Here is a 24,696-nt window from a genome sequence, read left to right on the forward strand (position 1 = left end):
ATCCTTAGTGTCAGTGTGGATCATGTTCAAAATGCATATCAAGCTTCATAATGTGAAATAAAGTATCAGATTTACAACAAGTAAAAGATCCTGCTATTTCAACCAGTGGTTGCCTTACAATTAAAACGCGCTATGAGTGGCATAGTTGCTTAAAAACTTCAAGTCCTGAGATAGAAGCAGTTGAGCAATCCACTCAGTTTAGTATGTGCCCTGAACTTGTCCTCCAATTGCGAATGGTTGCTTGTGGACGCATTGCTGCTCTGTGTCATTCTTACCTTCATACTTAGTGATAGAAGAGAAGGATGAGAGAATGGATGGAAATGTGACCTATGCCTACAGTCAAAGAAGGGAGAAAGACAAAAAAAAATGTGTAGCAGTACTTTCAACACCAGCATCTACAATTTTTTTATTCTTTCATGGTAAATGGGTGTTGCTGGTAAGGGTACGGTTTGTTGTCCATCCCTTGTTGCCCTTGAGCTAGGCCATTTCTGAGGGCAATTAAGAGTCAGTCACATTACTGTGAACCTGGAGTCACATATAGGCCAGACCAGATAAGTATAGCGGATTTCCTTCCCTAAAGGGCATTAGTGATCCAGATGGGTTTATGCAACAATCTGATAATTTCAGAATGCACCATTATTGACACTACCTTTCCATTCCAGATTGTATTAATTGAATTTAAATTCCACCAGCTGTCATGGTGGGATTTGAGCCCATGTGCCCAGAGCATTAGCCTGGGCCTCTGGATTATTAGTCCAATGACATTACCACTATGCCACCTTCTCCCTGGCATAAAAGATTAGTCAAAATTATGTATTGCACATACCACACTCCCCTCATCTTCCAAAAATTCCATCCATACCAGATGGTTGATGCTTAAAAGACATTGGGGTGTCATGCCTCCGCATCCGCTCAGCTGGACAAAAACCTAGTAAATCAATAGGAACATGACTGTCCTTTACGATTCCAGAGGACTAGTTCAGTATTTGCTCAGCTTGCTCACTGGAGAAGGGAGCCTCGTAACAAAACAGACTAACTCATGTCTTGCAAGAAGATACACCTGACGCTTGGTGTTCGAACGTAGCTCCACTCACAACAAACACATTATATATTTTGGGATCTGCTAATGAAAGAGAATGTTATTTCGTCTTCACTTTGAACACGGCAGTCTAGGCTCAGTTCTCGAAGAACCATTCAAGACAAGCTATTCCTTTAACACAATAACCCAATCTACCATTAGACTTGAGTGCCAATTTCAGCAGTGCTTCACTGTTCTTAAACCTACCTAACTACAAAAATCAGGACTAAACATGCAGTATGTTCACCTCTTCCCTGCTCCAACTGCACTCATCCTTAATGACAAAATTGAAGCCAATGGAATAAAAGAGGCAATAGCAGTATGGGCACAAAATTGGCTAAGTGATTGAAAACAGAGCTGTGGTAAAGGCTGTTTTTTCATTCTGGAGGGTGACATACCATGGTGTTGCCCAGGTTTCAGTACTAGGACCACTGCGTTTTATAGTATATGTTAATGACTTGGCATGGGGCAGGAGTGTGGGAGGCAGTTTGTTACAGGACATGATTTTGAAATCTGCAGATAACACAAAGCGTGGAACTGTAGAAAATGGTGAGGAAGAGAGTACTAGACTTCAGGAGGGCATAGATAGGCTGATGGAATGGGCAGAGAGATTAAATTTGACACACAAGTGTGAGGTAATGCATTTTGGTAGGAATGAGACAAATAAACTAACAGGATGCAAGAAGAGAGGCTTGTGCATAAATCTTTGAAGGTGACAGGACAATTTAACGACACAGTTAATAAAGCATAAGGAATCCTGGACTTTATAAATAGAGGCATTGAGTATAATCGTTGGGAAGCCCTTCTAAAATTATATAAAACCCTGGTTCAGCGCCAGCTGGAGCATTGTGTCCAATTCTGGAGAATTGCACTTTAAGAAGAACATTGAAGGCTTTGGAGATGGTGCAGAAGTGCCAGTTCTGGGAGAATAAGATTACATGAGAAACTGAGGTTGTTCTCCTTAGAGCAGAGGAGGCCAAGAGGAAATTTGAGAAAGGGACTTAAAATTATGGAAAGCTTAGGGTAAATAAAGAGAAACTGTTTTCAAAGGCTAAAGGTAGATAACCAGAAGACACAGATTTAACGTGATTGGCAAAAGAACCACAGATGCCTGAGGATAAACTGTTTCATGGAGTGAGTGGTTAAACTTTGGAATGCATTACCCAATAGGATGGTTGATACAGATTTCTTACTTGACTGTCATCAGTTTGATAGCTAGGCTGGAAGATTGATAGCCCACAGTCTGGTTGATGTTGTGAACTTACTTTGTTTTAAAAAAACCGGTAAGCTGGGAACAACCTCAACCATTATTACAACAGCCTTTTCAAAGGCATTTGACAGATTTTATCATACAATTTTGGTAGGTTGATAATATTAAGTGGACACGAATCTCGTATCTGCTATATTGCCATCTTCCTCACTGGCCACACTCGAGTGTGTCAGGCCTGTGGTTGCCTGTATGAAAGCATTCAATTAACAGCTGGTTTGCCTCCGGGCATTTGGCTAGGGCCAATTCTTTTCTATCCTTTTCTTAATCCGGCTGGACGCCATCCAGGACAAAGCAGTCTGCTTGCTTGGCACCACATCCACAAACATTCACTCCCGCCACCACCGACACACAGTAGCAGCAGTGTGTACCACCTACAAGATGCACTGCAGGAATTCACCAAGGCTCCTTAGACAGCACCTTCCAAACCCACGACCACTACCACTTAAATAGATTGGAATAGCATCACCTGGAAGTTCCCCTCCAAGTCACTCACCATCCTGACTTGGAAATATATCGCCATTCCTTCACTGTCGCTGGGTCAAAATTCTGGAACTCCCTCCTTAACGGCACTGTGGGTGTACCCCACGCCACATGGATTGCAGCAAGAAGGCAGCTCACCCCCGGCAACTAGGGAAGGACAATTAAATGCTGGCCCAGCCAGCGAGGCCCACATCCTGTGAATGAAAAAAAAAGTTAGTTATGCCCTCTATTCTTCTGGCCTCAAATACTGGATGAACGTAGATGACGTAACAGTTGTGGGGTTTAGGTCATGGGGTGTGGTCAGTGAGGATCAGGAAATTTTCACTTTTGATGAATGGTGTGAGGAAAACAGTATGCAGCTAAATGCTACTAAATGCCTACTAGAGTCTACTCACATAGAATTACATGAACAGGTGCCCCTTGACATAAAATTGGGCAAATACACCCTGGCAGTGGTGGAAGCCTTGAAAGTCTTAGGTAGACATTTTCAAGCTTTTGAGGTGGGAAAGCCAAGTGGATAGTATGATTTTAAAAAAATGTTTATTCTCAGATCCCTCATCCCTTTCAGACTCATTTTCCATGACCTGTTGTTGATCTACATCCATTGTTTCATCAAATTTCTGTCTCTCACATGCGCAAACCGCTCAGATGGAAAGAATCCAGAAACGTATGCTGAAGCAGATCTTAGGCCCTCAGTACCAGTTGTACGACAACATCCTTCATGTCACAAAACCTGAAAGTCTACAACAAGAGCTAATACTTGTACCAAGCTTGGAAAACCCCTTATGCAGTCTATCCAATTTCAGAACTGGTTGGCACAACCAAGCCCAGGGCAATCAAAGCCAACTCAGAGGCTTGGTTAAATTCAACTCTGTAAGATGTAGGATGGAAAGGTATCAATTTAGCCCTATTCCTTGCATGGTTCAGGTCCTCAATGAAGTACTTAACTTATGAACTCTATATACTTCAGTGTCTGTAATGTAGGGATTGGTGTATTGTTTGTAATTTTAATTTAATATTCCTTCTTTTAATATACTGTCCACCATTTCCCTGTTACCGACTGAATTTGTATATATTTGTTATTAAATGATTCTCATAGGTTTGCATGTTTTAAACTTGACTACTTAGTCTATATATATCAATTTTATGAAATTTTTGATGCAATTTGACCGTTGGGCTGCAAATGTGTTTCTTGAATAAAATACCCTTATTATTATAAAATGCCATTATTATAGATTCAGTAATAACTTTCAAAAAAGGACATTGGATAAATTCTTGAAGGAGAAAATATCGCAGGGGACCGAAACCAACTATGGGTCAAACGGCCTATGCTGTGTGATTCTATGATTATTTATATTGCACAATCATACAATAGCTTGATATAATAGCTTCATATAAAATGTGAATTTATGTAGAATAATATGTGAAATATGTAGAAGCTTCATAAAATTCATTTGGAACTTTATTGGTTTGTGAAGAATGTACTTCAGACCAATTCCAAAAAAAAGACATCAAAAGAATGTTCAGAATTTCTGTTAAATACGTGAAACCATGATATGTTAATTGCATCAACAACAGGTAGTACCATAAAGGGTCTGGGTTCCCCATTCTTATAGTGCTTCACTTGTCCTGATAGGTGAGTTCAGCTTTCCCTAACTTTGATTCTTATTCATACTGATGGAAGAAGAACCAATAGGTAAATCGCCCTAGATTGTTATCCCACAACCTCGGTCAGCACTGGCAGAAATCTTTGGAAAAAGGTAGTTCCTAACCTTCCAAGCACCAAGAGACGTGCTTTGAATAAGAGTGAAATGAGGTGTTTGCAGTTATTTAAGGAGAGCAAAAATAATGCAAAGAGAAAGTAAAAGAAAATGAATCAACCCAAAGTTGTCAGCTCCATTGAGGAGGTGGGCATTTCAGACCCCTGTAGCATTGGAGTTGGGCCTGCTTTTGAAGGCAACTTGGTACACATCAGCACATAGGTATCATGAAGCTTGGGGGAATCCTGTTCTGGAATTCAGAACCTTTTGACAGGCGAGTTCTAAAAGTATTGCCGACTTCACATATCATAATGAAATGCTGTATGAAAAGTTATATGTTTTTAATACAGTGATGATAGGGCTTTGTTCTTGAAATCTAAGTGACAATTAAGTTTACCAGCATTGTGAAAGTGCAGAGGTCTTCAAATGCATTAGAGTACATTATCTACTGGATAAAGTCCTCTTCTGTATTGAACAATGTTGAAATTCAGATTTGACTGTCTTAATTGTCCCATGCTTTAATCTTTTCATTTAATTTCAGTTCGGCCATCTGTTTCACTGGTTCAAAGTGAGAACACATGGCTGAGCTTTTGGCTGTCTTCAAAGGTTTTAATGTATTCAGCTCTGGAGGTTTTGCTGATAGCCAGTCAATAGAATCTCAAAATGAATGGTTGAGCTTCAAACCCACTAATGCATTGAGCTTAGCAGGAATTGTTGATACAGCTATCAAGGGCACTGTGAGCTTGGTTATTTTGACAGTTTTATGACTCCTTAATAGGATAATGTTTTTAAAGTGGTTTTTGAATGACTGTTTATCTTGACAGTTTTGAGATTCTAGTAGGGATTATGGTTTTTTTAAGTGCTGTTTGTTTATTTTCACAGTTTTGTGAGCATCTCAAAGATTTCCCAATGATCTTATAGGGCTCATGAATTCTGTACATAGTGAATGCTGGATGAGGGAAAATGGGGGTGAAGAGGTAATGGGATGAGGGTTAGGGGACTTCCTATCTATCAATGAACTGGACTGACATTCCAGCAAAAGGAGCGGGCCTTTTAATCTGCCTGCCTCAATTTCCATCTCGGGCCTCCTTCTGGAGGCAGTGGCCCTGATTACAGGCTCCACAATGATAGCATAGAGGGGCAGGAGGCAGGATCGTAATGGTGGGAAATCTCCTAACTCACTCTTCCTATCTCAAAGGGGCAAATCTGGCTCTTTATGTCCTCTCCATTGCTTACTTTCTCACTTATCTTTGTAATGCGAGCAAACGTGGACACATTACACTCATCCTCTTCATCTAAGTCATTAACGTAGACTGTAAATAGCTCAGACCCCAGCACTAATTCTTGTGACATCCTACTCGTTACAGCCTGCCAACTGAAAATGATCTGTTTGTTCCTACTTTAAAAAGTCTTTTAACCAATGTTTTATCCATGCTAATATATTAACCCACAAATCCATGAGCTTTAATCCTTATTATCATCTTTTGTGTGGCATGTTATCAAATGTCTTTTGAAAATCCAAATGTCTTACTTCCATTGGTTCCCCTTTATCTATCCTGCTAGTTACATCCTCAAAAATCTCTCACCGATTTGTGAAACACAAATAACCTTTCATAACGCCATGTCTGATCGTATTGTGATTTTCTTGTTACCACTTCTTTAATAATGAACTTGAGCATTTTCCTGACAACTGATGTCAGGCTAAATGGCCTGTACTTCTCTTTTTTTTTCTTTCCCTCCTTTCTGGAATAGCAACATTACATTTTCTGCCATCTGTTATGTGGGGACCGCTCTAGAATCTTGGGAATTTGGTAGATCACAACTAATGCATCCATCATCTCTGCAGCCACATCTTTTAGAACCCTAAGATGTAGGCTATCAGATTCAATAGCTTTTAGTTCCATTAATTTTTCCAGAACTTTTGCTTTTCTCATACGAATTACTTCAAGTTCCTAACTGTCATTAGACCCTCTGTTCCCCACTATTTCTGGTATGTTTTTGTATATTCTATTGTGAATTTAGGCACATGTTAGGAAAATATTAATGTCTCTGCCATTTCTTTTTTCCAATTTGATTTCTCCTGTCGCAACGTCTGAGGAATCAATATTCTGTTGTCTCCCTCTTTTAGCAATCTTTTGATCACCCTTTGCTGATTTCTAAAATTCTTTAAACGCTCAGACTTACCACTTCCCTTGACAATATTATAAACCTTTTTTAAAATCTAATACTATCCTTAGCCTCTTTAGTTAGCCATGAATGGATAGCTTTATCTGTAGAGTTTTTATTTTCTCACTGGAATGTATATTCATTGAAAATTATGAAATACTTATTTAAATGTACGCAATTGCTCATCTGCCTAAAAATTTTAATCTAATTTTAAAATGTATTCTAGCCAACTCATCCCTTTATAGCAGTTGTCTTTGCTATTTTTCAAGCAAGGATCACTTTAGCAAAAAACCTAGAGTGTGAGAGTAACATTGACTACTAAATTATCATTGCTTACTACTCCAATATCTCACTTGGGCCAAAAAATTACACAGCACCATTGGTTGAACACTCTGCTAATTCTATGGTTGCTATAGTAATATAACTGTTACTTATACAACGCAAATACTTAGATATACTTCTTGACCACATGGTACAATGTACACCAATGTCACATGTAAAGAAGGCTGACTTTTGATAAAAGCAAAAAACTGCGGATGCTGGAAATCCAAAACAAAAACAAAAACAAAAATAGCTGGAAAAACTCAGCAGGTCTGACAGCATCTGCGGAAAGGAACACAGTTAACGTTTCGGGTCCGTATGACTCTTCAACAGAATTAAGGAAAAATAGAAAAGAGGTGAAATATAAGCTGGGTTAAGGGGGGGTGGGACAGGTAGAGCTGGATAGAGGGCCAGTGATAGGTGGAGATAACCAAAAGATGTCATAGACAAAAGGACAAAGAGGTGTGTTGAACGTGGTGATATTATCTAAGGAATGTGATAATAGGTGACATTAAGGGTAGAAAGCTTTTGATAGGCTTGGTAGACATTTTTTAGTGTTAAAAATAAAATAAATAAGAATATAATGCTGGGTTGGGCTCCGGCTCAACGTGACCCTCTGAGGATAAAACGGTTACTGAAAATGGATGGATGGAGCTACCACTGGCTCGAGGGCCTTACAATGAAGAACACTGCCTTATAGCTAAACAATTGACTTTGTTCAAGTTTAATACTTTAGTTCGGACTCGTGTACGCTACACTCGAACTCTATTTGTAATTCATCATATTATGACCACTCTTCTCCAGAGGATTCCTTACTATGAGATTCCAAATTAACTATCTCATTATACAAGATGAGATCTAAAATAGCCACTCCTCTGGTTGGTTCCACATGGTATTGTTTTAGGAAACTATCTTGAATACATACCCTGAACTTGTCCTCCAAACTACTTTTGCTGATTTGATTTGTTGATATGAAAATTAAATGGTTATTGCATTATCTTTATTACAAGCTGCTCTTATTTCTTGATTAATACTGTATCCAACAGTATACCTACTCTTGGGGAACTTATAAACTATTCCCACTAGCCTTTCTGCACTTGTTTCTTCTTAACTCTGCCATATTTATTCAACCTCCTGCTTTTCTGAGAGAAGGCCTTTTCTCACTACTACCTGTTTTGACCAGGTCAGGAGGGATGAACTGACTCCTTTCTTTGTCTCATTCCTGGATTGGTTATAACAGAGCTTGAATTTTAAAACAAATGTGATATTCAATATGTACTTAACTGTGTGTAGCTTGGTGTGAGAATTAAGTCAACGAGATTCCTTAAGTTAACAAGTAAGAAGTGGTTTTATTGTTAAATTCACTCGGGTAAAGATACAGAAATGATTAACAAAGATTTAAAATATATGAATGTGTCCAACTTCTCCATAATGCAAAAAACACGCACACAATTTCCCCAGACGTGCACAAAAAGAAAGAAAGCCAGAGTTTCAGATGTTAAACCTTGTGCAAGTTTTTTTTAAAAAAAGGTAAAGTCAGAAAAATTATTATGAATTGTCTGAATGTTTGTTCACAGCTTATAGAGTCATTTACCATGACAACTGCTGGTACTTGGTTTCTCTCACTAAAGCAGTCACTCTGCAGTCAGGGCTGGTTGATTCTCTCTTTCCTTGAAGACGGTCGTGTTGAGAACTCTATTTGCAGCAATGAGGGTTTCTGATGGATTTCAAAACAGCAGACAGGGCTCAGCTTTGTTGCTAGAGATTTCAATGAGAGAGAGAGGTGGTGGTAAGGCTGTTGTCCCTAGTGTCCCTGTGGCAGCCTTATCCAGTATATTTTACACCCAAGAGCTGGGTCGTGTGATCTTTCTCTGGTTTCTATCTGAGGCTTATCTTAGCCATTGCCTCTAAGAGCTCTATAGACTCAGCAAATGATATTGCTAATTAATATTCTATATAGCACATCTTCGTAGCATATCCTTGTGCCTATTATCAGGGCTACCCATTACCTCCCCTCCCCCTTCCTGTCCATTTTGACTGTCTTTTTGAAGCATCAATTACACAGGAATAATTTGTTCCCAACCTTGGCCACCATATAACCATGTTGCCGTTATGGCTATTAGATCAAACCCATTTATCTCTATTTATGCCATTAATTCATATATCCTGTTATAAATGCTTTGTGTATTCAGATAAAGTATATTAAAATTTCACTTTATACAATTCTTCCTTAATTTGACTTATTCCCTGATGCATTATTACCATTAAACTTTTTGTCTCTTCTCGACACCTTGTTATCTTTACCCAAATCACTATAAATAGTTATTTGGTAATACAGAACTTGAGTATTACTGAAAAAAGCGACACGTCTAAGCTTTTCGTCTTGCACTCATTGGGGCACTCGCAAGAATGCCAATATAAAGGGGAAAACAACTATTTAAACTGTTTGTGAAGAGAGTGCCGATGGTTGGCAAGTGGCGTTGCCATGGCAGTACATCACTGATGGTGACTGGCAGTTAATTGCCAAGCATTGTTTGAAATTTAAACCAGGCAGCTTGACCCTGATTGGTTAAGGCATTGCCCTGAGGAATGAGTCACTTATGTTGTTTAGCTGAAACAGGCTTGGTATATCTATGTGCCCTTTCTGTTTGCAAAGAACAGTGCCCTGTGTGTTAATATATGTGCTTCCAGTACATGCTGTACAGGCCACATTGTGAGCCCAGTTGACCATCTTAAATTGGTTGTCAACGTAATTCTTAGCACATTGGACAACATTTGCTAAATAAGCCTCAATTGCAGAATCCCATCTAATGTTGCACACTGTGTTTTGAGTTTTGTGAGCATGGGCTGGTTGGGTACAGTCTCTTTTGTATCAAACAGCGGCTGGGACATGCTGTTTGACTCAAAATCACTGTACTGCTCTATTGCAATGAATTTTCTCTTTACATTAAAAATTGCCTTCACTGTACAACCGCCACCCCCCCCCAACATTTTTTTTAACAAACCAGGTTTATATTTCCCAGAATTTAGAAGATTAAAGGGTGATTTAATTGAAGTTCTCAAGATATCCAAGGATAGATAAAAACATTACCTGCCGGTTGGGAAACCTTGGACTGGGGAACATAGCCTTTTGGGAGGGAAGGAGCCTGGCCTTTCGGGAGTGAAGTTGTGAAACACTTCTACGTGCAAAAGGTGTTTGAGTTTTGGAACCATCTTCGACAAATGGTATTCGAGGCTTGGTCAATTGTTCATTTTAAGTATGAGATTAGTAAATTTTTGTTAACCAAATGTATTAAAGGATATGAGGCAAAGGCAAGCATATGGAGTTTGATCACATCAGCCATGATCTCATTAAATGGTGATGCAGGCTCATGGATAATTGGCTTACTCCTGTTCCTATCTCTGTACTCCTCCACTGACTTTGTGTCATCAGACTGCTTGTCATGTATTGGATGAGTCTCAATATTCTCTATAGTTAAATACTTAGGAGGCCAAACTCTACAACCTTAGCATCACCTCAGCTCTGTGTCCTCATCATTGATTTCACCTTCCCCTCTGGTTAATGTCTTCAGTTGAACCTCACTGTGCACAATCTCTTGACCATTTTTCACTCCAGACTGAGCTTCCAACCCCCAATATCCACTCCATCACTAAGACCACCCACAATTACCTCTGTAGCATCACCCATTTCCTCACTGCCTCACATAATGTTCTAATGAAGCCCTCATGCATACGTTTATTGACTCTACAATCAATTATTCCAAATGATTTCCTGTTTGAGCTCCCATTTGGAGGCTTCTGTAAGCTTCAGTTGATCCAAACTTCTTGGAACCCACAGCTTTCAGTTTATTTATCCTTCGCTCATGTAGAATTCCTCTTGCCTACCTTCCACCATCTCTGTAACCACCTCCACCCATATAACCACTTGCCATCAATTTTGCCTTTCCTCTGACTCTGGCCACATGTGCATCCACTCCACACTTCTCTCCCCCCCCCACACCTTGCCCCATTACCATGCTCTAAGCCAACACAAACCCTGCAACCAAAACCACATTCCTAGACCTCCACTTCCATCTCCATCTCTTCTTTTAACACCGTTTTTAAAACCCATCTTCTTTGACCAAGCATCTTTCACTGTTCATTATCTCATCCTTTTGTTGACATTGTTTTTTGTCTGATTATGTCTCTGGCACATCTTTGGACTAACTGGACTGCTCTTCGATAAAGCTGAGACAAATTTGATGGGCCAAATGGCATCCTTTTGTGCTGTACAATTCATGATGTGAAAAATTTTCAAGATTCATAAAAGGCAAACTGAGGTTAAATTGACGTGGAAAAGAAGTATTCACTTTAGTCAAGTGTGTCTTACTGTACACTTTTCACTTCAACTGATTTGCAATTTGTGGTATGGGATCAGGGCCACTCCTATAACAAATCATATAATGGTTGTAATTCCAGTTTTTTAAGTTCCCTTCTGAGAGTGAGTTTGGCAAGTTTTATGCTGAAATAACAAGAAGAATGTTAATTTTGTATGTTCTAATAAATTGAAGGCCTGGTTAAATGTAATGGATAAGTGAGATACTGAAACTAGACAGAGCACGGATGTCCCAGATATGGTGCCCAAATTAGCTCATCTCAATAGGATCATTACAATTGGGATCATTGTCCTATGATAAAAACTGAGCAACATGTGCTGCGCCTCATTGCTATCCAGTGACCTCTGCTGGAAAATTCATGTGTGTAGCATTAGGTTGGACTGAATTTAGGTCAGCTGTGATTCACTGAGGCTCAAGAATGATAAATTGCAGTTTCTATGAGTTGTCAAAGGATTGTTGGTGTCCTAAAGCCAAATGTTAGCTCAGGTTGTTCATTTCAGGATAGGAGGGTACATGGACCAAAAACAAAATGGTGGGGAGTGTTACGAAGTGGAGCTTGTTTGGCTGAGTTGTGATAGTATTTATAGGTGTTAGGAATGAGTTTTAACTTTAAAGTTTAATTTAATTTGTATTTCTGTATCTGTGTGCCAAGAAAGGTCAAATGAAGTTTTAGTTTCACTTTAAAAAGGTGCTTGCATTTCTAATAAGAGTTTACAACTTAAGAAGTTAAGCAAACACAAGGTAAGAAGAATTGGGCTGTTACTTACCAACAAGTGTCTGGAGAGGCAGGTCTCTCTTACAGACGTGTACACAAAGAAAGATAGCAGTTTGATTTGGAAGCGGTTGGTTTGGAAGACAGCTGCCAAACAGAAGCCTAGAAGGGGACAGATAGCCAGTCCAAAGCAAAGAAAAACCACAAAATCCAGGCAAGTGAAAGAGGGGAAAGTCCAAAGAAGACCTCCTAGTCAAAGGAAGAACAGGAACCTAGAAGAAGCCCTGTTAATGGTGAGGGCAGAGAAAGGCTCCGTGCTTAAGATTTAAAGAGACAAAAGCTGCTGAAAGCAGATTTAAAGCGAGAACAGCTTGCAAGAGGTAAGAAGTTCTGTAACTCTTTGCTATGGGCAAGTGAAGTAGTGGTACTGTCGATGGCTGAGTTGGTGAGAGAGAGGGTGTGTGGAAGACAGCTTGAATGCATGTGGTGACCCAGGAAAGAGAAATATCAGAAGGAGGGTTTGAAATCCTGGAGGTGAACCCTTGTGGAAGGCGCCTGAGGGAAAATGTTGGTTTGGGAGAAGATTCCAAGGCGAGGTTTTGGAGAGTGGATATTGGAAACCCTCATGTGAAGGATGGAATCCAGTGAGACTGGTTGGCTCACAGTGTGACAAGAGTCTGGGGAGAGTTGAGGAGAGATCCATAGCATCTGGTTGAGGTGGCATGTGTCACCTGGTTTCAGTGTGGAGTTTCTGACCACATTGGTACATGGACTGTGTACTTACTGTGAACATTAGAGTATAAGCTAGCTTTTGTAACTTGTATTATCCTTGCCTACGGCCATACTAGTCTGAAAACGCCCGATCTCGTCTGATCTCGGAAGCTAAGCAGACTCAGGCCTGGTTAGTACTTGGATGGGAGACCTCCTGGGAATACCAGGTGCAGTAGGCTTAAAAAAGGCTTGGCCTAAATAGCCAAGTGGTTATGGTACTGGGTTTGTAACCCCAAGATCAAGAGTTCAAATCTCACAATGGCAAACTATGAAATGATGTAACTTCATCTGAATAGGAACAGATGGAAACGTGTTTGTACTCGAAAGAGTTACAAATCTGTATATATTGGTAAAGGTATAGTTGTAGGTGAAGGAGCATTGTAATTTAGATTGTCTTTCTTGTGTCATAGTTTTTTTTGTTAAAATTTCATCAGCTGACTTTGGTGATTCTGTTCATTAGCCCCTCTCCACATATCTAAACAAACTAATGAAGAGTTAGACTCCATCAAGCTGGGTTCCACTCTGGGATCAGGCTTGTCCAGGGATAACCACAGCTGGGGATTGTAACAGAGACAGGCATATTGAGGTTATGATCTTATGAATTTGAATTACAGAAGAACAGAAGGACATTAGAAATAGGACCATGGTGGATATGACTGTCACCTAACCACATTTCCCTGCCTCCCACCCCACCGACAAAACCTTTGACTTCCTTGTAGATGAAAAATCCAACTCAGCCTTGAATATATTCAATGACCCAGTCTGAACTGCTCTTTGGGATAGTGAATTCCAAAGATTTAACAACCCTCTGAGGGAAGAAATTCCTCCTCATCTCTGTCTTAAATGGGAGAACCTTTGATCTGAAACTGTGTCCCCTAGTTATAGATTCCCCCATAAACAGAAACCTCTTCTCAGTATCTACCCTGTCAGGTCCCCTCAGAATCTTACATCTTTTAATAAGATTATCTCTCATTCTTCCAAACCTCAAGCTTTCCCCATAAGTCGGCCCCTTTGCCCCAGCCAAGTGAACCTTCTCTGAATGCTTAAATAAGGAGGCCAAAACTGTGCATAGTACTCTAGTTGTAGTCTCACCAGTACCCTGTACAGTTGTAGCAAGGCTTCCCTACTTTATTCCCATTGCAATAAAGGGCAACATTCCATTTGCTTTCCTAATTACTTGCTGTACCTGAGTGCTAACACTTTGTGTTTCATATATACCCAGATTCCTTTGTACTATAACATATTGCGGTCTCTCCATTTAAATAACATTCTGCTCTTCTATTCTTCCCAACAAAGTGGGCAACTTCACGTTTTCCCACATTATATTCCATCCGTCACAGTCTTGCCCACTCAATTAACCTATCTATATTCCTTCACAGGTATTTTGTATCCCCCTTGTAACTTGCTTTCTTATCTTTTCATGATGTCATCAGCAAATTTGTCTGCAACACACTTGGCCCCTTTGTCCAAGTAATTAGTATAGATCATAAATAGATGAGTCCCCAGCACTGGTCCCTGTGGCACCCCATTAGTTACAATTTGTCAACTTGAAATAATCTATATATCCTGACCCTGTTTCCTATTAGCCAATCCTCTATCCATGCGAATACATTACCCCAACAGTCATGAGCTCTTATCTTGTAGTAACTTTTTATATGGCACCTGATCAAATGCCATTTGAAAATACAAATACACTAGGTTTACTGGTTCCCCTTTATCCATTCTGCTTGCTACTTCCTCAAAGAACTCCTAATAAATTTGTTAAACACAATTCCCCTTTTGTAAATGCATGTTGACTCTGCTTGATTGTATTATGATTTTCTAAATGTCCTGCTATTACTTCCTCAATAATGGATCCCGACAATTTCCCAATGACAGATTGGCTACCAATCCAATAGATTTCTGCTTTCTGTCTGCCTGCTTTCTTGAATAAGAGTGTTGCTTTTGCGGTTTGCCAATCTGCTGCACCTTTCCATAATCAGAAATTTTAGAAGGTTATAACTAATGCATCCACTACCTCTGCAGCCACTTTTAAAACCCTAGGATGCAGGCCATCAGGTCCAAGGGACTTGTCAGCCCTTAGATTGCTTAGTACTTATTTCTTCTGTGATAGTGATTCTTTTAAGTTCCTCCCTTCCTTTTGCCCATTGATTTTCTTCTATTATTGTTGGGTTGCTCTTTGTGTCTTCTACCATGAAGACAGATATGAAATACTTGTTCAAAGTATCTGTTTTCCATTAATAATTCCCTTGTCTAAGGAACCAACTTTTACTTTAGCTACTCTCTTCCTTTTTATGTACTTTTAAAGCTCTTACTGTCTGCTTTTATATTTCTTGCTAGTTTACTCTCCTATTCTAATTTCTCCCTCTTTATTTTATTAGTCATCCTTTGCTGGTTTCTAAACTTTTCCCAATCTTCTGGCTTACCACTAATTTTCCCAGCATTGTATGCCTTTTATTTCAATTTGATATCATCCTTAACTTTAATTAGCTACCAAAGGTGCATCCTTCTGAGTTTTTCTTTCCCAATAGAATATATCCTTATTAAGAGTTATGAAATTTCTCCTTAAATGTCAGCCACTGCTCCTCTACCGCTTTATGTTTTAATCTATTTTCCCAGAACACTTTGGCCAACTCTTGTCTTCATACCTTTTAATTGCCTTTATTTAAAGTTAAGGTACTAGTTTCAGATGCAAGTTCCTCACCTTCAAACTGAGTATCAAATTCTATTGTGTTATGATCATTCTTGCCTACAGTATCCTTTACAATGCGATCATAAATTAATCCTGTCTCATTACATGTTACCATGCCTAAAAGAGCATGTTCCCTGTTTGGTTTCAGAACGTATTGTTCTAAGAAACTGTCCTGAATACATGCTATGGACTCATCCTCAATGCTACCTTTACCAAAATGATTTGTCCAATCATTTGAAGATTAAAATCACCCATGATTATTAAAGTTCCTTTCTTAACAAGTCCTCATTATTTTTTGATGTATACTCTGTCCTACAGTGCAGCCTCTGTTAGTGAGTATATAAACTACTACCACCAGTGACTTCTTTCCCTGGTTATTTCTTGTCACTACTCAAACTGATTCTACTATGTTGGCATGATTTGAACCCTCTGCATGCTTTGTTCTCATCTGGTGAAGTGGGAGTTAAAATTGGGTCCTTTGTCTCTCTACTTTGGCTGTAACTTTGTTAAACAAACTGGCAACTGCTGAACCCACCAAGCAAAATAACAATGAAGTGCAAGTATATGATAGTACTAATTGAGAAAAGACTGACAGTTTGAATTGTTTGTTTTCTTCCAATCTTAGAGTAAGAACGTGGAGCTTGAAATTGGTGTGCTGAATGATTTCCTAAGCCTCCAATATGACAGGCAGGAAGCAAAAGCTTCTTATGAGCTGGAAGTGTGATGCCCAGCATACTCATGATAAAGACTAAAAAATATGTCGTGCCTATGTGCAAAACAGGTTTTGCATATTATCCTTTGCATATGTAAATAAGAGAACTGATTCCTGGTTGAGAGCACCTCTGCAAAATTGGTTTGCCCTGAGGCAGCCAGCACCAGTTGCATTCAGAAAATTCAGTTGCAGAAGCAAAGTATGATTATATAGTGTACTGTCCTGAATGTAGAACTGGAAGGTGCATGAGTGTGCCCCCTGACCCTACAGTCAAAGAACGCGAAAGGAGACTAAGCACAGTTGGGGTCTAATGTTGAATGCATTACCATTTGCTGAAATGTTACGCTCTTATTTTTTTCCCCTCTCCTTTCATCTGCTTTGGTGGATTGCTACTCCTGCAGTTCTGACAGCTGGAGAACCTGTTTTCAACATCCATGGATGCTGCTTCCCAGGAATTTGTTTTAAACCCTGTGAATGATAGTTGTCCAGCAACTAATCTGCCTTTCGTTTTCTCTCTTTCCTTCCTTTTGGGCTCTACATCATTGAGATCAAGAGCTCAGTGGAGTGGGGAATTAAGCCTTTGCTCTTCCATTCAGTGCATGTGTATTTGTGCTCCAGTTTCCTATACAACTGTGTTGTACAATATTAATCTCACCCAAAAGTACAAACATTATAATTTTGTTTGAAAAGTCTAAGAGTTGTGTGCTACTATACATTGTAAAATAGCAGGAAGTGTGATTGCTGCCATCTTTTGACTCCAAAACATACTGTTATATTAAAACAAAATGCTGGAATTATTTAGCTAGTCATGCAGCACCTATTGAGAGAGAAGTAGAGTTAATGTTTCAGTTTGACAGCCTTTCATCATATTGCTATACAGGCTAATTATGCTTACCTGATCATCTTTACAATGCAGCAAGTCATCAAAGATTGAATGCCAGTGATCAGGGAATCCTTTCAAGCTTCGTGTAAGTTGAGAACTAGAAACACATCAGTGGCATGTGACTCTTAAATGAGAGAGTCAGTGAGACCACATCATATGCTATTATTGATTTTGTGTTTGCTTTTAAATTTCTAGACTATATGTGGATATGACTGTTAACTGATATTTAAGCTCTTTTCTACTTTAATTATGGTTTTTTTATATTTATATATTTTTTTTGATTTAATTATCCAATGTGGCTGGCATGGATTTGCATTATTGATTTATGATCTGTTGAGATATTCTACGTTCCTCTAATTCTTTGTTTTTTCCACCTAGGTAATTCTCAGGCTTGATATTGTGGTGATTTTCAAAACTAATTAGCAATTGGATATTTCAAAAATCAAAATGTAATTGTAAAGTAATAAGTAACGGATTAATAAATAACAGGAGTCATGTGTGTATTTTGTGACCTGAAGTCAATTTTTGGCATGTCATTATAGGAATGATTTAAAAACAGTCAGAGAAACAATGTTTTATCAGTTCCAAAAATTTGTAAGGGATGAGATAGGAGTTGGCCATGGATCAGTGATAGAAATTTTGCCTGAGTCAGAAGGTTGTGGGTCCAAGTCCTGTTCCGGAGACTTGAGCACAAAATCTCAGCAGTATTTCAATGCAGTACTGAGGGAGCGCTGCCCTATTGGCGATACTGTATTTCAAATAAGACACTAAATCAAGACTCCATCCATCCTCTTGGTGGGTGCTTAAAAGAAAAATCACAAGGCACTAGAACAAGGGAGAATCCCCCCCCACCACTATTCCCACAGTTTCATGGCTGACATTTATGCATCAAGTAACAAGTGATAATTATCACATTGATGTTGTGGCTCCTTGCAAGTTTAAGAATTTGGTTCTATTAAAAAATGAATACATCTGAAGAAAAAGTTGGTATCAGTGACCGAGGAACAGTTTGCCCTAAAATCCCAAACCTTAAGCTGGTCTATATGTTTCTACAAAAATTTGCAGAGCTATGGGGAAAGAGCAGGGGAGTGGGACTAATTGGGTAGCCCTTTCAAAGGGCTGACACAATGGGCCAAGCGGCATCCTACTGTGCTGTGTGATTCTATAAAATTGTGAAAAGTTATTAACTTAAGTAGTGATGGATTGTTTTCAGTGGTTAGTGAGAATGACAAAATTAATCATTAAGCAAATTAAAGGGGAATGTTAAATCTCTTTACGTAGAGAGTGGTTAGAACAGTTTTGACCAGTAGAAATTGCTAACTACCAGAGGCATGGATATGACAATACCATTTTAGCCACTTGCTCGATGATTGCTTTAATGATAAATGCCTTACACACAATAAAGGTAAATACATTTTACATGAATGTTTACTTAAACAGCTATCACCATTGAGTGCAAAAAACTTAGGTTCATGCCAGAATTCCAAGCTTTGATGAAAGAGGAAAGCTATCAAACACAACATGTACATTCTAATGTAACTTCTAGAGTCTTGTCCAACATGTATGAGCAATATTTTAACTTCATCCATGTGATTGCTGGGATTATTGACATGTGTAATGAGATACACAAGACCCAACCTGCTCTCCCTATCCAGAATGCAGTTGGGCACTGCTTGCCCTTTGCCATGACGAGCCCTGTTGGAGCTGCTTATCATCGGCTGGGCCTATTTGCTTCTGGCATGAAACAATTATTCTGATTGGTCAAGCTGACTGCAATGATACTCCTTTACCCTATCTGATCCATATGTTACTGAAGTTACAGTGCTGGACTTTTCACTCTCTTACTGTTTACACTAGATTGTTGTGAAACACAAGGAAGTAAAGTGTGTATAATGATCAAAAAAGCACTTGTACACTGCTTTTCATCTTGCCATTTTACTAATTAACATAGGACAAAATCCAAATATATAAGTCTGCAGTGTGTGCATGGGTATTGAGATCGAGTACCCTAAAATGGTGTCCATCATTCAATTTTATTAGTTCAAAATTCAGTTAGCTACATCAGATTTCCAATTAGCCACACGTGGTCAATGGCTAATGTAGTGAATATAGCTAAGTTAAAATGTGGTAATCCCCATATAAAACATTTTTGATGCTGTTATTTAAGCAGCTGTATGACCTTTTAAAAAGGGTACATTAAAGGATCCTGGGAGCACAGCAAGTGAGCTTAAATTTGGTGCCTCATGGAGGAAAACCCACACAGACTTGATGAGACAGTTTCTGAGTTATAACATTCTATGATTCTAAGTCCATTTGGTACATATGTGTGAGTGCAAATATACATGTGTTAATTCTGTGCTACTGCTTAGAAACAAAATTTGTCCATTATACATTACGTCCTACATAACTACACATTTAATCATTCGCTCATTGATGAAAATTGAGAAGGGCAGTTGCCAGTTTTTGATTCATTACTATGCCTCTGTTGGCATTTCAGCAACATATTTGAGTTGCAATCATTAAAGCTGTCTGTGGATGAACATCAGGAAAAGCAATTCCGGGCTGTCAGAAGATCCAGTGTAATTGATCCAATCTCTTCAAATACAGGGCTATTGTTTGTTCAGCTCCCACTGATTGAAACATGCAGCTGTGAAACCATTAAACCAATAGTGTTGGAGATAGAGGTGTTGATTCATTGCAGTATCCCCTAAAACTAAAGAGGGTGAACAGAAAGGCATGACTTTGCATCAGGAAGAAAGATTACATTTTATTGCTACTGGATTGTTAACAGAAACGCAAGGTATGTCTGATGTGAGCCTGTGTGCAGTATAAAATCATGTTGTCATTTTGTATTCTCTATTCTTTAGTAATGTAAAGTAAGATTACAATTTAGGTGGCATGACATTTTACTTATTCGATTGATTCTGATACAAGAATTGGCTTTATAATTTCTTTTACTCATCAGTGCTGTCACCTGAGGAAGGAGAAAATTAAGTGGCTTTGTTTACATTTTCAGACTAGAAAGTAAAGAAGTGTATGTGCACGCAACTGTATCAAAATAACAATACACTTCAATTGCACAATTTTGGGCTAGATGCTATTTCAACTATTCTTTCTAGTCACTAATGACTAGATTGAGAGCTAATTGAATTTTAAATGTATTAATTTTCTTTAAATCTTTTCATTTGAGATGAACAGAAGTAAAGCTATTGAAATAATCAGTTTTATTCAAATATTGAAATTGATTAGGATCCCTGTCCAACAGCTAAATTGTGAAAAGTTACGTGAATTCAGTTTACATTCTATCTGATCTCTCTTTTTGGGCAGGTGGATATAATGAATGCTGTCAGACAGAGGAAACTGGTTTTTTTATCTATATGGACTTCTAGAGTCTTGTCCAGCATGTATGAGCAATATTTTAACTTCATCCATGTGATTGCTGGGATTATTGACATGTGTAATGAGATACACAGGACCATTAAATAAATTGATGCTATTAAAGAAAATACGGAAAGGCCCAGTACCATCTTCTAATTGTTTTTTTTTCTTTAATATTCTCCTTTGTACCAACTATCGTGCAGAATTTTTTTACTTTTCTAATTATGTAAAAAAAAACGAGTTTTTAAAAAACTGCAGACAGAAAATGTTAAAGGGTTTAATACTGTTCTGAGCATTTCTCCAAAAGCAGACTTTTGAACATTTATAAAAAGTGCTTGGAAGGAAGACCTTTTTTAATAACTCATTAGGGTTATTAATGAGAATAATGTGCAGCATTCTACAGCTGCACAGTAAAATCAAAAGATATTATGCCTTAGACTTTGAGTTAGTAGGCTTCACAAGCCACAGCAGTGACAGAGGTGAGTCATGTGTGGTTTTTTTTGTTTCCTGTTGTCACTTTTTTGCTGATTGGGAGTAAGTTGATTAGGGTAATAATTGGCAGAGTTGGATTTGGTCTGTTTTTTTGTGGACAACATACAAATGCTGTAGTTACTAGAGGAGGTTAAAGGGTGCAATTTCTGTCACAAATGGCTCACTACCTATCTCTGCAAATACCACCACTTGCAAAGCACAAGTCAGGAGTATGATGGACTACCATCCATTCTTAATTAGCACATTCGTTTAGATAATATCACCAACTTCGACACCTATGTGTTCTTTTGTTCTGCTGTCTGTGACATCTTTTGATGATCTGCTTCTATCACTGCTGTTGCCTATAACCACACCACCCCCCTCCACTTCTCTCCCCCCACCCAACCCCACCCCCCCCACCACCTTAAACCAGCTTATATTTCACCCCTTCCTGGGATTCGCCTAGTTCTGTCGAAGGGTCATGAGGACTCGAAACGTCAACTCTTTTCTTCTCCGCCGATGCTGCCAGACCTGCTGAGTTTTTCCAGGTAATTCTGTTTTTGTTTTGAGTATGATGGACTACTCTCGCTACTTGGCTGGTGCAGCTTCAACAATACTTCAGAAGCTCAACTTCATCCAGGCCAAAGCAGTCTGCTTGAATGGTAGCCCATTCACCACCTGAAACACCACCACATCCACTATTGGTGTAGTGTGCCTACATTGTGTATAACCTACAGGATGAACTGCTACAAGTCACCAATGTTTCTTTGACCGCACTCCTCAAACTAGTGACCTTTATCACTTAGAAAAACAGGTGCAAGGCAGCACCATTACCTTAAAGTTTTTCTCCAAGTCTCACACAATCCTTGGATCTATATTGCTATTCCTTTATTATTGCTGGGTCAAATCCCTGGAACTCCAAGCTAGCATTACTTTGGGAACACCACATAGCCTATTGTAATTCAAGGAGGCCAACCTCCTAACAACCAGGGAAAGGCAATAAATGCCAGCTTTGACAGCAGCGCCCACATCCTGAGAATGAATTTTTAAAAATGATGTTTGGGTATGCTAATGTATTACATCATGCAACTCAGAATATGTGAATAGCATGCTATGATCTCCACAGGTGTTAAAGCTTTCTTTCTCAAACAGACAATTTATTTGTAATGACTCCAGTGGTTTATATTATAGAGATCCATCACTTGTTTCACATTCTTTTTCTATTTTATACAAGCTTTGTCTTTCTTGAGAGCAGTGATGGATGATTAGGCTGACTAAACTCACTTCCTGCTGTACGTTCTGTCCTCAATATGGCATGTATAATACAGTTTGTATAACCAATAATTTTCACTTCAAATACACTCCTTACTGAACTCTTGCTAATATTTCTCTGAATATAGCTTATTGCATAAAACTTTTATTGACTTTCATTATATGTTTGTATGTTCTGTGCCACCACTATACAGCAGCCTTACCTTTTTGTATTTTTCTTGAAGCTGTGCAATTTCTTCCTTGCTTGAGACCAATACCTGTCATGGATGGTGTTCAATATCTGTCATGCTCTTGGCTGCCTCCAGCTATGTATATTTGGGGATCACTCCCCACCCGCTCCCCCTCCCGCCCTGCCTCCGCCCCCGCCCCTGCCATACAGCTGCTACCTCCAAAGTGTACTTCACAACACTCAGAATTCATCAGGATTTGTGCAGTCTGATTGGTAAACTGATAATTTATCAGCAAAGAAACTATTACCTATTATTGTTGAGTACTTCACAGTTGGGATAACCAACATTCAGACATTTTTACCTGTTTAGTGCCTCTAACTGCTACAGAATTGTTAAAGCATCATTATTGTAGGTCCATTGTGATTCCTTTCAGATGTTTCTACTAAAATAACACTCTGGAATAATTGTGCTGGTTCATTTATCTTGACAAAGAAAATTCCTCACCAGTTCCCCTAGCAATTGAAATTGTTAAGGAGATTCTGCAGAGAGGAACACAGTTAAAGTTTCGAGTCCGAATGACCCTTCAACAGAACTAAGTAAAAATAGAAGAGAGGTGAAATATAAGCTGGTTTAAGGGTTGCCGGGGGGGCGGGGGGGGTGCGGTGGTGGTGGTAACAAGACAAAAGATAGGCATTCCTTGAAGAGAAGTGGCAGCCAATTAAACACTAAGATTCACCTCTCTTCTATTTTTACTTAGTTCTGTTGAAGGGTCATTCGGACTCGAAACATTAACTGTGTTCCTCTCCACAGATGCTGCCAGACCTGCTGAGTTTTTCCAGGTATTTTTGTTTTTGTTTTGGATTTCCAGCATCCGCATTTTTTTTTTGCTTTTATTTTAGATAAGGAGATTGCTTTGATCATGACTGTATTACTTGGCACCTATCTCTTAAGTTATGATCTGTGCTGCAGCCAGGAATACATCTAGGGCATCTTTTTAAGGTGTACAGCAAATATAGTCTTAGGGCATGATTTGGTGACTTATTCCAAAGCGCTCAATTCTCTGAAAACAGAAGGACTGCCTAATATATAACTTAGCTGTCCCCTTGTGTAACGTATAATCACAACCCATTGGTCCTCCCCAACTAATCTAATTGAAATAATTTGTGAATATGGATATAATCTAATCCCTTGGTTATTTCATAAACTTCAATCAAACCTCCACCCCACCCCCCCTGAGCCTGCATGGTTCTAAAGTAAATAATCCCAGTTTATTAAGCCTATATGAATAGTAAAGGTGATTTAAACAAAGCAATTTTGTCACCCTACTCTAAACCTTTTCAAAAGCCTCAATGTCACCTTTCACATGAGCAGACAGAAACTGGGCACATTATTCTAAATGAATCCTAACAAAGGCCTTATACAAGGCCAAATGGTATCTTTCATTTTATATTGAAAAGTTCTGTGAATGCAGCCAGCCAGTACCCTATTTGCTTTAGTTATAACTTCGTTTCATTGGTTGTGAACTTTAAGAGTTACGTTGATGATCAATTCACAGTTTAAATCCGATTTGTTCCTAGAGATACTTTTCAAATGGTCTTAATAAAAAAAAATGTAATTTAAGGAGTAGCTACAAAATGAGCATTTGGAGATCAAATTACAATTGAATTTTAAAAGTGTGCTTTGATATTAACAGTAACCTTTAGGTGGTTGATAATTGAATATTACTATTGGATGTAGAATTACAAAAATCCTTAGCATGTTTTTTGCATAGCAGCTAGTGACAGGGAAACCATAATGTCGTATATATTATGAATGATCTATGTTAAATAATTTGCAATACCAGCTAGTTTGGTTGTATTATACCAGTGCAGGGATCAATCAGACCAGGCATAGCCAATATTAACCAGACTGATGTGTAAATTCAATCCAGTTTGTAGAAAACAGCTAACAATAATTGATATAATGGAATTATGGAAAAAATGTCAACAGTGATGGAACCAATAGATAACCTAACAAAGATGCAAGTGCTTCATTTTGTCATTCTTGGTTAACAGGTCATTTCTGTACTTTTGCATTAGACAGCCCACAGCTTGTCAATGATTGAGTTCATTATCTACTTTACATCCAAGTATTATTAATGGCACATTATTTGAAATTTGAGCCAATAGAAAAGATCACTGGGCA

At 38.7% G+C, this 24,696-nt stretch overlaps 1 protein-coding gene and 1 non-coding gene across 4 annotated transcripts in view; both read left to right on the forward strand.

The window, feature by feature from the left end:
• Nucleotides 1–24,696, forward strand: part of pag1 (phosphoprotein membrane anchor with glycosphingolipid microdomains 1) — a 231,969-nt gene that overhangs the window by 40,530 nt on the left and 166,743 nt on the right. The window lies entirely within an intron of this gene.
• LOC121279430 lies at nt 12,995–13,113 on the forward strand. The gene has a single exon (XR_005943383.1). It is a non-coding gene; the product is annotated as a 5S ribosomal RNA (ribosomal RNA).

This window comes from Carcharodon carcharias, chromosome 6 (genome assembly GCF_017639515.1).
Source record: "Carcharodon carcharias isolate sCarCar2 chromosome 6, sCarCar2.pri, whole genome shotgun sequence".
Classification (NCBI taxonomy): domain Eukaryota; kingdom Metazoa; phylum Chordata; class Chondrichthyes; order Lamniformes; family Lamnidae; genus Carcharodon; species Carcharodon carcharias.